General features: G+C 36.4%; 1 non-coding gene across 1 annotated transcript; it reads left to right on the top strand.

Moving 5' to 3' along the window:
* Positions 1–4023: 4023 nt before the first annotated feature.
* On the top strand, positions 4024–4094 carry Trnag-gcc (transfer RNA glycine (anticodon GCC)). Its single transcript has one exon. It is a non-coding gene; the product is annotated as a tRNA-Gly (tRNA).
* The last annotated feature ends 8897 nt before the right edge of the window (positions 4095–12991 follow it).

Here is a 12991-nt window from a genome sequence, read left to right as displayed (position 1 = left end):
CCACTCTCGAAAAAAAAAATAAACAGCGAAACGAGTAAATAAGTAATGAGTACCATTTAATATTCACTTTGCGAAATGAAAGGTCAGAAGTTCAATTAACGAGTCACTTAAAAGAATCAATTAAAAAGTCTGGGCACAGCGCATTTGAGATTGACTAAATTATAATATTTTAATGTCGGGGGGGGCACGAGGAATAAATAAAGTGACCTCGGAGTGACTTCCCATAACTTAATGATTGCCGTCTAAGTACATCATGTGCTGAGGATTAAGATTTCTTAAGAAACTCCTCTAACTTGGAAGTTATTTTGCTTTATGACCTAAGTTAATAGTTTAAACTAGGAGTACAGTTAAGCAGTAGCAGAAAACTTATTACGTATTCTTTTTTACCCGACTGCCAAGGAAGGGTTATGTTTTTCGCGCGTATCTTGTATGTATGAGCCTAATATTCTTTATTACCTCGTTTCTTCGAAACGGCTTGATGGATTTCGACAATCAGGGTATCGTTGGATTCGTCTTAATTACCCAAGTGTTCTTAGATATGTGACGTAAAACAAAAACCAACATGGCGGCCGTGAGGCGCCCTAGATAGGAGTAAAAAAAAAATAATTTTTTATTTGCTACAATAAGGGTATCAAATTAAAGAGCTCATCATCATGCAAAATGGTATATCACTGACATATATAAAAAAAAATACTATGTGCAATTATGTTCTTTATTATCCAAACTAAATACTCGTATAGGTACTACGCGACGCGATTGACTAGCGGTGTCTGAACTTAAAAGTGAAAAGTGATAATAAAAGTACGTCTTAACTAAATTATTTACAATGAATTTATTTATACATAAAGGACTAGCGACCCGCCCTCGCTTTGCTGAACGTTAAATAAGGAATCTATCTACATAGTCGTTTACCTATAGCCCATGCGACGCGTCAACTGTAAAGACCGTTTTTTGTCTATAACTAGTATAAATTTTGAAACAGTGTAAAGAGCAAATTTTATCTTCATTTAATGTAGAAAATTAATAGACTATTTAAAAGGATAAGGATTAATACTATTACGGACAAAAACCCCTCACAATAAAAGATCCAAAAAAAATATTAAATAGTCCACACGACGAAAATTCTTTTAAAGAATTAGACCGTTTACGAAATTTGTAAATAGTAAATTTTACTGCCCTTAATCCTTCTTCTTTTTCTAATTCCTTTACTCTCTTTGTGTTACGCAATCAATCTAAAATAACTGGATCGACGTGTGTTATTTTTTTATTATCTTGGTATTGGAAGTAGTTCTCTCGTGTCGCGGGTGAAATCTTGAGAAACACATGCCGTATTATAACTAACTAAAAAGTGTTAAATAAAAATAAATAAATTTAAAAAATTAAAAAACCCGACTGCATAAAAAACACTTTAAATAAAAACTGAAAAGTAAAAAACAAGCTTAGTCTAAAAGTGTAGATAGCAATGCTATTACCACAAAATTAAATAATTTCATAATCAATACACAAAAAATAATAATCTTATGCGAAACATAATTGAGTGTAACAGTCGGGACCCATTAAATAAACTAGACTAAAATCATTCAATATGGGTCCCGACTGTTGCACTCAATTATGTTTCGCATAAGATTATTATTTTTTGTGTATTGATTATGAAATTATTTAATTTTGTGGTAATAGCATTGCTATCTACACTTTTAGACTAAGCTTGTTTTTTACTTTTCAGTTTTTATTTAAAGTGTTTTTTATGCAGTCGGGTTTTTTAATTTTTTAAATTTATTTATTTTTATTTATGTACGGTAAACGAACAGACGGATCACCTAAAGGCAAGCAATCGCCGCCGCCCATGGATACTCAAAACACCAGAGGCGTTACAATTGCGTTGCTAGTCTTTTGGAGTTTAGGAATTTAAGGGTTGTTGGGGAATCGGGGATTGGGAAGGGGGTTATTGGGCCTCCGGTAACCTCACTAACTCAGGGCAACACAACGCAAGCGTTGTTTCTCGTCAGTTTTCTGTAAAGTGGTATCACTCCGGTCGAGCCGGTTCATTCATGCCGAAGCATGGTTCTCCCACACTTGGTAATTATTCTGATATTAATTTCGTGTTATTTTTTTTTTATATCAACTCACTCACTCAACTCTATATTATATTATTAATAATTAGTATTTAAGTGACTGTCCTGCCCTGACTGCCAGGCGTAGTGCTTAGCTAAGAATTCCATAGACATCGTATTGCTGTGTTACGGCACGGGCACCTAGCTGTTGTATTCCACTTTGTACCAACTCATTAATAAAATATTAAATCAATAATAAATTTTCGATAAATAGAACAAATAGACTAGTTGCAGACTTAAGTGTGCCTACTAAATATAAGGTCTCCTTCTTTAGTTTTAGTATTTCCCATTTTTGTACAAAGATAAGTCTTATAGTTGCAGGAAATAATAATTAATTAATGTTTTACAACAGCCAAAAACTACAGAAATATAGCTATATACAGCGTGTAACAAAATACCCATATACATCAAGAAGCACTGAAGAATACATGTTGAATAGAATCTCTACACAAAGTTACGTTGAAAAAGAATTAGTACCAAATACTTGGTGTCGCATGGTTCTTGTTTTTAAAACATCATACAAGCGTATCACAACACTACAGGGGTTACTCGCTAATTACGAAACATTCCTTCTGTAAATCTGATCGCCTAGTACCTGTAACTATCTCATTTTGATGTTCGGTTTCTGGAATTTTATGTAATGGGAAAATTCATAACTACGTTCCATGAAAACATGAGTTTAAAAAACCCTTCCCGTATCGTTTGTTATGTTGTCTAGAAACCGTGCACTTGATATGTATACCCCCTTTTTGTTACACCGTGTATAAATATTATATTTAGCACTATGACAAATAAATTCAACTCTTAAATACAATCAAATATCCACATCCACAATATAAAACCCCGAAATCTTTATAAAATTTTCAATTCGTTGGATTTATTTGGGACAGCTCAGTTTTGTTGGATGTAGTGTAGGATCCCAGGAGGAGTGCACCGGCGGAATGTAGTGCCTTACCAACACGTCGCATGTTGCACGTCGCGGGAATTATTAATGTGCACCACACAGGTTACACCTGCAGCGCTGGACACTGGACACTGGACTAGCAGGACCTGCTTAATGTACACTGTGTGTCGGCTCTTGGACTAACGTGTTTAGTTCCGTGCCTGATGTTTACAGGCAAGGTGATTGAGAATGCGTATGTGTAAAGATGGGTTTTTAAATATAGGATAAAGGATAAATTGTTGTGAAGGAGGCAGTGTTTAAAAACATGTTATTTTCATAGTTGTCTATATAACTGTAAACTGTACTTACTACATATAAAAGTATGTATGTCAGTAGGTATGCCTTTACCAAACCTTTTCCCTTCCAAGAATGATAGATTTGATTATACGCTTGCTTTCCGATATAATAGAAGTACTAAAGTAGTTTTGAGGCCAATTTTATTTAGCTGTGGAATTCAATTACATATATCTAAAAATAAACCACAGTTACATTTTTTTTATTAAATATTAAAGACCACTAACATTTAACACCAATAATTTATTTATCACATTTTTTTTATTCATTTGTTTAGTTTTGTATAAGTTATACTATTACATTACATTCCCATTGTTGTATTGTATTGATTAATTCGTTAATTGAGAATATTATAGGAATGTGATTATTTTTTAATACATTTTAAAGAATCAAACTTATATAAAGAATTTAATACATTTAAAAAAACAAATTCTTTAATAAAAATAAATCCCTTAATTACATTCGCATAATCTAACAATTATATTATATGCGATAATAATATACGAGCAACATACGGTACATAACATCACAATACGAAAGCAATCGCGGAATGCGAACGATAAGAAAACATGGCGGGCCGATGACGTCACGATTGATTAATAGACCGCGTCAATGGACTCCGCTCACTTCGTACGTCGACGATAGCGGTCAACAATTTTAGCTTACAATGTATCAGCATCGGTGGTTCAGTGGTAGAATGCTCGCCTGCCACGCGGGCGGCCCGGGTTCGATTCCCGGCCGATGCAACCTCTTTTTGAAGTGTTTTTATATTTTTTTTTCTTTTTTCTTCTTTTATTTTATTGTTTTGTTTAAATTATTTTAAATGAATGTTTAGTTATATTATTTTCTGACCATTAGTAAAATATTTTACTAGCTAATTAAGTTAATAAAATGAAACAAATGGAATATTAGGAATTCAATTCTCTGATAACAATTAGATATCAAAATATTTACTCGGAAAAGTAGACAAAACAACTTAACTGAGCCAAAATAATATTAAGACAACATTGCTTAGAGAGTGAACCCATCGCCATCGCTACGGTATTGTTAAATAAATAATTAATTAATTAATGCTTTCAACTGTTGATCTCCCAAACTGAAGGGTAATTTCAATAAGAATTTCAATATCAAAGTATTTACAAATTAATACAACATACTGCCTGACTGTCGAGTGGTTGGAAGTGTGACTGCCAGGCAAAGGATTCGATTCCCGGGTCGGGCAAAATATTACTGGGCTTTTTTCGGTTATTCTTTTAAATTTCTTATATGTTATTTGTTTCATAACATAGACCATAATCTGACCCTGTTCCGAATTTCATCTCGATGCCTTCAGCCGTTTTGACGTGAAGGTGTAACAAACAAACCACCTATCATAATAGGAAGCAGGATAAATCACTTAGGTAATGTGTTGCTAAGCACTAATCTTGATAACAGCTGAGCTGTTTTTTTTCATGTATAACATTTTTTTTTTTTTTTGATTAGGTTTGTTAATGATAGGAGAGGGTTCTCATGTAAAAAAAAAATATAAATATAGGCAGAAACAAAGATACTTATTTAAAAAAAAACAAAACGTGAAAGTAGTTCATCTTTGACTGAAAAATATTAAACTAACACTCCTGCTCTCCCCCTTTCATATCTCTTGACCTTTTTCAAAATTTGTTACCTAATAACCTAATCATATTTGAGGTACTTACAAACACAATTACACAAAGTGACTGTAATTGATTTCCAACTTTATTGCTTAATGTTAAAGTCGAAAATGTATTATGTGTTAAACAATTTATGCCTACCTACCAAACCACTTTACCTAGAGACCTAGACTTACAGAAATAGTTATTTCAGTACTTCTGGACCAGTTCTAAAAATAATGTTGAGCGCGACTCTCGTCTCCCTGTTACGAAATAGAAAGTTTTATAATCAACTAAAAGGAAATATTTGCAAATATTCTTTTAACCTGAATATTGTATGATAGCGTAGAATACCTAGCACATAGCCAGATACCTAGGTATTTGCTGTGTGCCTGTGTACAGTCTGCTCCCCAGGCTTCTACAGTTGCGGACTACCTAGCGGGTTTACCGGGGCTCCGGCTCGACGGGCAGGAGTAGGAACGGGGTGGTTTTTAGTCAGTAAGAGTCTGACACTCCCTCTCGCCTCGCCCAAGGCGGGAGAAGTCATTGGATGATTTTCCACCCTCAAAAAAAAAAAAAAAAAGGCTTCTACAGTAATGAGTCGATGACGCAATCACATTAGCTACCGGCCTGCTGATTACAAAAAAGTTAGAAAAGGGACTGCCTTTACTTTCAGACTTATTTTCGTTCCTTTTTTGCTACACAATCTCATTTAATGAGAATACAATATGTACGTACGTAATGCGTTCTATTAATTAGTAATTGGCTTAAAGTTTAAAAAGGAAATTCGTGGATCGTGGCATTACTAAATTATTGACAGTATTTATTAACAAGTTTCACTGTACAATATTTGCGACGAAAAATGAATAAAAACTAAAGTACTAACAAACTTCTCCCTGCACTCAACTTCTAATAAAGTGTAAAGAAACTACAGTTCCGAACTGCATACACACGTCACTCGGCAGTTCACAGAACGATCCGAAATTGGCGCCGGCACCAAACCAATGGCCAGCTATTAATAACATTTACGAGCCATTCCCGATTAGGAATCCAATCTACAATAATTCCTTTATTAATAGAAAATGCAGTGCAAAACGAAACGTTACATTAAACCAACTTATTGGCGACTTGGTAATAAATTACAACCTGCTACCGTTCTCCTCGGGATCCGATAGCTATTACTCGGATAACATATGCGACTTAAATCCTGTGAAATTCAATTGTATTATATTCGTTTAATTAATGGATAACGAACATTCCCATAATGGCGTGGATTTAATTTATAAGCCAGTCGCAGATTTGTAAGGCAGTCGCGGCTCGGGTATTTCAACTGTTCACTCGTGTGGCGGCGCCATTATACACTTTGTTCTTCGGAAAATGTTAATTGGAGTAAACAGTTACCATACAACTTCGTCATCTCGTGTCTATCTGAAGACGCGACGTAAAGAAACGATCGATTTTTACAAGTACACTATATGTCGTGAACAGCCAAACATTGAGCAAATGATTGTCTCCCCAATAGAAGTCGGTTGCGGCTGTCGTATAAATAAAGTTGTAAAATAGTGGAGCATCATCCGCCATACATCTGGAGTTAGTGCGACGGGACACTTTTATAAATGTTGTCTCCGACTCGCCTCCGCCTGCCGCCTGCGAGATCGCCGCGCCACTTATATACATTTAAAATGTCTGCCGGCAAACTCGTAAATTCGTTTTACATAAAAAACTTTTATTGCTACTCGTTCGCGTAAAATTTTGATAAAACATAAAATATAACCCGTAAAATGTTTGATTCACTGGCCTCAGATAGAGTTGTAATTATGCTCGTTTTATCATCTTAATAAAAAATGTACTTTCTTTGCTCCGTAAAAATTACTCGGCGATAAAAATATAAATATGGATATGAGGAACTTTGTTTGCGGTCTATCTACAATCTGCTGCATGAATAATGGCTATCATTCAATGTATGAACGAGGAAATATTCCTTTAATAAAGTCCACGTTTAAAATTTCTTCGCTAAAAGATAGTCATTAACAACAACACATGAGTAGTGTTATACTTTACCTCAAGTTAAACACGCCACATGCTAAGATGATGAATAAATATATAAGTAACACCTGCGAGCTAGATCGTATAGCCCGACATTACTCCTCGCGCGGTTAATAAAGGCATCAACCAATTTAGTGCGCAGATAATAACTAGCGGGCGTGCCGCGTGGCGGGCGCGTGGCGGGCGCGTCTTCCCGTGTGTGGGGCTTAGCACGCGGATTACTGCGCCGCTAATGTACCCCCTGTATATGTTACGACGCAAGCCAAGAGTTATGCACCCTGTATACGAGTAGCGAACACAAACATATTTTGTAATAAACCTAAAACTTCAGCCTACTTTGTTTATTTATGAATGTAGACATGGCATTTAATAAAGACTCGTTTTCAAATATAATGTAAAAGACACAGACAGATGTTGATTAGCGTCGTAATCAAATAAAATTATTGTTAAATAAAAGTTATTTGTTTGAAAGCAAGCACAGACATTAAACTTGTAGCGAGATAGTCTGACAAACAGCGTACAAGTACAGACGGACAAACAGCAGCGCAGATCTGGAAAACAATATGATCTCGAGTCTCGAGTCTCGAGGAGCTAGTAGAGCGGTAAGCTTTATCTCGTTCAGCTATTATCTCTCATTAGCGATACAGCATCCTTGTTAAACCGGTGATGGTGTAATAAAACTGCTCGATAACTTTTATTGGAGCTCTTCCCTCTTTCGGATAACGTTCGGGTATCTTCACATCGCGGTATCAATGAGCATTGTAGATTTGATTATGATATTATTTGATGACTCCGCTTTACGGGCCTGATTCGCGGCTTTATTGACTTTCTGAGATTCGAGATTGTCTCCGAATTGTTTAGCTGGATTCGGTAATACACTTGATTTTAATGAAGCCAAATTATCAGTGGGACTTTTATAGACGCTCTTTGTGACGAATAATTTTCTAAAATGAAAGCGGCCTTTGATTAGTCAACAGATAATCTTAGAAATGTACGTCAATTAGGTTCAATATTAATACAAAACATTCTTTGAAACAAGAATATGTATGTATTATATTTTTATTTAAATGATTCTCGTCGAAGTAACTCGAAAGATTTCGTTAAAACTTCACTTTAAATTCAAAGTCTGAAATTTTATCGGTAACCACTTGTGTTCGAACAGAATGCTTAGGTAGTGATGCCTCTCCACAATTTTCCCTAATCTCCTGAGATCTTAGGAACACTAAAACAGTGAATAATCTTTACTTGCACAAAACAGAAACCTCAGTTCACGATCACCAGCTTTAATAGCAGCAGTTAATGTGGAGCCCGGCTCGTTCTAATCTCCTGCCCGATGCACTGGAATTAGTATTCTTTCACCGCTCGGAAGAATTACCGCGAGCTAAACCCACAATAACACATTTCTATTTATATGCTAATAAAGCAAACTCCGCTCATATTGCATTTTAAACGATAAACTCGAAAGTTTTATATCCGCCGACGCCATTAGAAGATTCGAGGGGAAAAACTTAAAAAAAATAAAACATACTGGTTCTAAAGCGGCGTTTCGTTGCTAATTGCCGTTTTTTGCCGTCTCGAAAATAATACATTTCGCCAAAATGGCGTGCTTTTTGCTGGACCTTTGTGCTTGAGTATTTATTATGTTCATATATGCTGGTGCTTGTGGAGGTAAAAACTAACGGCGCGGCGGGTAAAAATAGCAGAGAGGGAAAATTATGATATTATTACAGCGGCCATAGGCACAACTCTGTCGCATTTTACACATTTTGACAAAAACGGTGAATTAGTAGCGTTGTAACACGAACACACAGTGGCCACAATCCCCACAGTGGCCACCGGCTGTAACAATGGGCATGGATCCAGGGTATTGTTCTATAATCGCGATCTCATGGCTCACGGGGTAAACCCTCGCGTTCCGTGATAATAAATGATGCGCGGGCCTATATCACCCACGGTGGCAGTTCCAACACTTTATCTATGAAGGTAACATTTAAAAAGAGTGTCACTAGAATTATTCATCCTCCGCGTTACCTTTATTCGCGAAGTTATCTGAATATTTTCCATACGAATGTACGGAGCCACTATAACGCATAGTGAGCATTGAACAAAGGCGCTGGAGCCCGCTTGATACAGGATGATTTAGGTGGCGACTTTCTTTCTTTTTACTTTTTTTATCTTTCCGGGACATTTGGTGGCGCGGCCGCTCCCGAATAATGACGCGCCGCGTTATACAATTTATTAATGTTTATATTTTTTATCGATTACTTTCCATCGGCTTTTCGTGTTTGATAATGATGTGACATTGAACTTGATATTTTGTACTGGGACGAATAATGTCTTGATTTAGTCGATATTTTTATTTAGTTATCATTATGCGGTCTAGATCTCAGTTTTCAGAAACATTAATTAAATTGCCGTAGCTTTGAGTTAGACGATCCATATAAATAACGTTTTTTAATGTGTTTCTATCAGAGCGATCTCTCATTGATGTCTGTCATTATAAACTTGTCGCAAACTATGTAAATCACACGCGTAACTAGATAATGAAGTAATAAAAACTATAAGTGCCCCAATAAAGTACAAAGACATCAGCGTTACGAAACTTTTCTCCACAAAGATTATGCAGAGAACGTTAAGCGGAGAACACATTAAACGCGCCGGTTTCAAGGCATAATTAAAGTCGGCGCCACTGGGAGCGTTCGAAAACATTATTTCAAAAGCGCGACTAAGAATATTACATTAAAATCAAGCGAAGGAAGCAGCCTAAGTAAGTGCATTTCCGCGACGAGTGCGGCGGCTTCCACCGAGCCGCCAGTCGCCTGCCGCCTGCCGCCTGCCGACTTCCATCTCGGTGCAGATGGAAGTCGGCCTGTCGCCGCGATCCGACCGACACAATGCACCAAATGGTGTGGAGAAAAATGTGCCAATAGGGCTGTCGGCCACCTCGCACACCTGTCATTGTTGCTCAATTCTGTTTAATCACTTTCACAACAATATAAGTGCATCTCAGTTCACCCATAAAACGTAGAATTCTGGTATTTTAAACACCGAGCTGTGTATGTGCTTTTCCTTCTAGTTTATTACCTCGTGCAGTGTATAAGACAGTTTCTTGGGACGTACCTCTACGTTTGTGTTGTTTTTAAGAAACTTTGTAAAGTTCGCATAGTGGCAAAGTGTAGAAGGAAACACTATGCTTAAATGAAGACGTATCTGCTAAAATGACACCCGCGGGGGTTGTTACTTCTTGATAACCATACAACTACATAATATGGAAATAAATACGAGTCACTATTAAAACGCAAGTTTATTTTATAACCTAAAAGGAAGAAAGATAAAGTGAAATGGCATTTATCTTAGTAGCGGGATGGGAACACGCGAACAAACCGAACGAAATACAAACAGCCGCATTATTTTCTTCTTGTTCTCAATAAAATGCAACAACTAGCGAGTTTCCGCGAAATACGTAAGTTTATGCTGGCAACCCTGAAGTATAGCCAGTTACAAGCAGGAGGAGAATTAAAATAAATCGCATCGACATTGAGTGGTAGCCTCGCGGCGGCCATAACGCGGCTACTGACGGTCGCAACAAATTATCTTACACTTACATACTTAACTTATACACTTATTGCTCCAGGTGTTGTACAAGATTTGTAAAAAAACATTTGCCAACGACTGCAACAAAGTTAATACCTATACAATATTAAAGCATAACTTAATTGTACTGGTTTTTAATAATTTAAATAAGACGCTAAAAATATACGCTCTGGTTGTACTTCTACACAATTATTTAAAGTACCCAACCGCAACATAAAGAAGTAATCGGATTTCGAGGTAATCGCAAATTTATTTATAACACGAAAAAAATATAGGAGATACAGAAAAATTGCCCGTGAGCCAAATTGTTATAAAAATTGTGTAATTTATATTAAATGTTGGAAATAGGCTGTGGAATGTATATCGCCCACACACACAATTAATTGTAATGAAGCATCGTGTTTTAGAGCGATCCTATTAAAAATGCCGCGACCTTGAAACAAGTTCTAGGAATATATTCCAATACTATTATCTCAGTACTTGTACAAAAGATTATATAAAATAATAGGGAAAAGATGTTTGTTTTATTGGCCTTTCTAAAGTCAAACCCTTATAAGACAAAATGTTAATAATTGAAATCACAAGTTTCATTATCTTACTTCAAACGAATATTACAAATGCGAAATGTTATGTGTATGTTTGTTACTCAATCACGTCAAAACGGCTGAAGGAATCGGGTTGAAATTTGGATCAGGGATAGATTATAGCCTGGAATAACATATAGACATATTATATACTTTCTATACCATGAGAACGCGGGAACAACCGCATACAGAAGCTAACTTTTTATGGTGTGGGAATCATCCAATGACTTCTCTGGCCTTAACAGAAGCCAGTTAAAGTAAATATTAAACTGTATATGTATTCCTAAAGAAGAATACAAGTTTTTACTTCTATGTTTAGACAAAATCTTGTATAAATACCAGCATCATAGCAGTTGTCTGAGCCTCCGTACAGCCTTACAATACATCTCCATTCCGGTCGCGTAACTTCAAACACCGGTTACAAACAACAATAATTTCAGCTGAAGCACACTGTGCAAGACAAGAAACATATCTCGCACAGAGTCAATAAGTGTGCTCCGAGAGCCGTAAACATGTACATCTGTGCATCTGGACTGTGCACAACGCGCACTCCATGCAGCTGACCGGCGCGAAGCGAAAATTCTTGTTGTGAAATGTGATACATATTTATTTGTATTGAAGAGGTTATGAAGATACGCCGTTTTTATAATACTTTGAGGCCGTTTTCAGCAATCACCTCTAAAGCGTCACTTAACTAAAAGCCATTTAGCATGACGTAGCACTTAAAGTAACCCCTTACTTGTACTGATAGGTGCCACTTATGTCATGTATTTTAGCTTAAGAAAAGTTGGTGAAAAAAGTTCACTGTTATGATAAAAAGTATGCAATGCCATTTTGAGACCCAAGTTTAAATAACTCATAAAATTAAAACCTATTTAAAGATACATTCAAAGATAGTATATTCTTTAAAGCAGTTCCCCCGGGATCATGTAGTGATTCGGCATCGTGAAATAGTTTCGTCCGTGGAGGCAGCTAAGTCGTGTTTTATTAGCACTTAGTAGTTGTTCCAGTATTAGTTGTTTCATTAAAGTTAATGGCAGTTAAGTAAGTGTGCCAGTTAAATCCTGAAACTGATTTAAAGTCACATAAATAGAAACAAGTTTGAGTCCATAGCTTACGGCCGACTTACTCATTTATATTCATTTATATATAGAGAAAGTATGTTTGACTTTACTACGCTTTTCGGTCTCCGAGAAAATTGGGCGCCGTGGAGCGTAATTCAACGGATTGCTTTAACCAAAAACAGGTCGTGGAATAAGCGTTCGTATTGCTTACACTTTACTCGCTCTCAGCACTGAGCATGCATTGCATACTTAAATTCTTTTTCCAAAAATAAAAACTTATGCAGAGCTGACGCAAAATCCGTTCCATAAAACTGGTTTATGGGTCGGTATAATAGTTGCATCTTTCGATTTTAGGTTCCAATTACAAGTGTATTTCAGAAAGAAATAAAGTCTGATTTTATACGAGTCCCATAAAGTTCGAGTAACAAGGTCTTATAAAAGTCAACTGAGAACTATTTTAAAAGGCATAAAGTAACACTACACTATATACAACTGTCGGTAGTTATTTCTGCAACAAGTTGTACTAACTGCAACAGAATTGGCACAACTCGTGGCCGCTGAATAATTCATGGACCCACCGTACGTACAGGATCCTACGGCTACGAAGTTCCAGGGCTACGAGCCGCGTAGCGTCGTAGGCTACGGGCTACGGCTACGGGCAGCAAGCTGCTACGAGAAACCTTTAAGTATGAATGTGTTAATCTTGTCGGCGCACGTTTTTGTGTCG

Source organism: Spodoptera frugiperda, chromosome 1 (genome assembly GCF_023101765.2).
Source record: "Spodoptera frugiperda isolate SF20-4 chromosome 1, AGI-APGP_CSIRO_Sfru_2.0, whole genome shotgun sequence".
Classification (NCBI taxonomy): domain Eukaryota; kingdom Metazoa; phylum Arthropoda; class Insecta; order Lepidoptera; family Noctuidae; genus Spodoptera; species Spodoptera frugiperda.
Note: the sequence above shows the minus strand (reverse complement) of the source record. Positions and strands in the feature narration are given on the sequence as shown.